Consider the following 2,632-nt stretch of genomic DNA (forward strand, 5'->3'; position numbering starts at 1 on the left):
ATAGGAAGCTCTAAGAGACAAGCCCTATGTCAGCCTGCAGGAAGAAGCAGAGCAGTTGAGCCTGAGAGAAGCAGCCTAGAGGGAAGGCAGACACCTGGGCAGCTGACTTCGGTGAGAAAGGAACTCTTAGGGTATTTTGAGTTGGACCTCCCTCAGTGTTGGGATTGTAAGCTTCTACTCCAAATAAATACCCTTTATAAAAGCCAACAGATTTCTGATGCTTTGCATCAGCACCCCTTTGGCAGATAGGGGTTATCATCCCCTACACTTCACAGCTCTCACCCGGCCTTCTATCCTTAATGAATACAAGGCCCACATCTGCCTTGTTCAGCATTATGTTCCACACCTGGCCAAGTGAGACACATGAATGATTAAGGACTGTCAGAATAAAAAGCTAGGATGGGCTTTGGGGAAAAAACTATGTCCCAGACAATTGAGGAAGAGATTCTGGCTTGAGAAATGGGAGGGGGAGAGAGGGAAATAGTTTCACTCAGAGAAACTCCTGGTTTGAAACCTGGGGTGGCACAGACAGTATTAAATTATGTTGTTTTGGGGCTAAGAGGTTCCTAGGACCTGAGAGCCAGAGCTTTGCATCTGCCATCCCTTCATACTCCTCAGTACCAGGATATCAAGTCCCGGTTGATCTGTGGGTCTCTGAGCAGAAGCCTTTTGAGACACCCAGTCCTGAGCATCAGCTGTGTTCACCTACTGCTAAACTGGAGGATAGATGGGAATCTGTAGAGAAGGCCTCCAAAGGCCAAGGGCCAGCATCTTCCAGCAAAGCTTCCACATAGAGGCCCAAGCACCCCAACTGGGTCATGTCACCTAAGGTCACTCTATGTCCCCAGAAAGACCCAGAAGGCAGAAACAATTCCAAGCAAGGAATTTGTTCCTCCAAATTCTCTCTCACTTGGAAAAAGAATCAAATGACTCCAGGAAAAAAATTGTGTGTGTGTATGTGTGTGTGTGTATATATATATATGTTAAGGATACAAGGCCTTTCTTTTCTTCACATGATTTAAAGACACTCGTTCTACAGGATTGATACTTTTGACTCAAGAAAAGTGATTCTTCAAGCCAGGAGTGGTGAGGCAGGTGTGTGTGTGTGTGTGTTACAAATTCCATCCCTGGAACTTCTGCAGGAATAATCAAGTTTTGGCTTCCTTTTACTCTTTCTCAATCGGGAACTTGATTTGTCCTTTATTTTTCACTCTTTCAAAAGCAATAATCACTATGGAGCTGAAATGTTACCTGGCCAATTTCAGATCAGTTGCATGATATTGTAGACCACTTTCTATGCCAGAGGAATAAGGAGGTGTTGAGAGGAAATTATTTTAAGTGCTGAAGTATTCTCTACTACATTGTCTCTATACTTTTTGATTTTTGAAAGCTTTGTGGTAGTGAATCATGAGCTATAATGTCATAACAACTCCATGGAAGATTCTGTGTTACCCTTTTAAAAAGACATCCTGGTGAGTGCTTGTTTAGACAACACATATACTAAAATTGGAAAGATATAAAGATGATTAGCATGGTCCCTGCACAAGGATGACACACAAATTTGTAAAGTGTTCTGTATTTTAAAAAAATACCACCAGTGTATTTTTAAAGAAATGGAAAACACAATTATCAAATTTATTTGGAAGGGCAAGGAGTACTGAATACTCAGAAACATCTTAAAAAGAAAGAGTGAAGTTGGAGGACTCTCGTTGCCAGACTTTAAATCATATTACCTTACTATAGTCGTAAAAACAGCATGGCACTGGCATAAAGACAGACACATAGACAAATTGAACCAAAGTTATGGTTCATAAACAGACCCTCATATCTACAGTCAAGTGATTTTTACAAGCCTGTCAAATCCACCCAGCTGGGGCAGAACAGTCTATTCAACAAATGGTATTGGGAGAACTGGATATCCGTAGCCAAAAGAAAGGAAGAGGGCTCCTATCTCATACCTTACCCAGAAGGTGACTAATAGTGGATCAAAGACCTAAATATAAAAGCTAGAACTATAAAACTCCTAAGAAAATGTAGGAAAACATCTTCAAGAACTGGTGGTAGGTGATGGATTCTTAAACCTTATATTGAAAGCACAAGTGACAAAAGAAAACATGGATAAATATACCTCCTTAAACTTAAATACTTTTGTGATTCAAAGGACTTTGTCAAGAAGGTGGAAAGGCAGCCCACTCAAAGAGAGAAAATATTTGGAAATCACATATCTGAAAAGGGTTTGATTTCCATTCTGGATAAAGAGATCATAAGACTCAATAATAAAAGAGTATGCAATCCAATAAAAAATGGGCAAAAGATTTAAATAGACATTTTTCCAAAGACTTGTTGGGAATGTAAAATGGTGCAGCCTCTGCAGAAGACAGTTTGCAGTTCCTCAGGAAGCTAAATATGGAGCTGCCATATCTAGCAATTCCTCTACTAGGAATATATCCAGAGGAACTGAAAACTGTGACGCAAACAGGCATTTGCACACTGATGTTCACAGTGGTGTTATTCACTATCGCCAAAAGATGGAAACAGCCCAGTGTCCATCAACTGATGACTGGGTAAACAAAATGTGTATATAGATATGATGAAATACTATGCTGCTGTAAGAAATGTAATTGAGACACAT

The 2,632-nt window shown here is 40.3% G+C and overlaps 1 non-coding gene across 1 annotated transcript; it reads left to right on the top strand.

Annotated features, from left to right (window-relative positions):
* Window positions 1-1,476: 1,476 nt before the first annotated feature.
* On the top strand, window positions 1,477-1,583 carry LOC111762591 (U6 spliceosomal RNA). The gene has a single exon (XR_002795674.2). It is a non-coding gene; the product is annotated as a U6 spliceosomal RNA (small nuclear RNA).
* The last annotated feature ends 1,049 nt before the right edge of the window (window positions 1,584-2,632 follow it).

This window comes from Dasypus novemcinctus, chromosome 4 (assembly GCF_030445035.2).
Source record: "Dasypus novemcinctus isolate mDasNov1 chromosome 4, mDasNov1.1.hap2, whole genome shotgun sequence".
In the NCBI taxonomy this organism is placed as follows: Eukaryota; Metazoa; Chordata; class Mammalia; order Cingulata; family Dasypodidae; genus Dasypus; species Dasypus novemcinctus.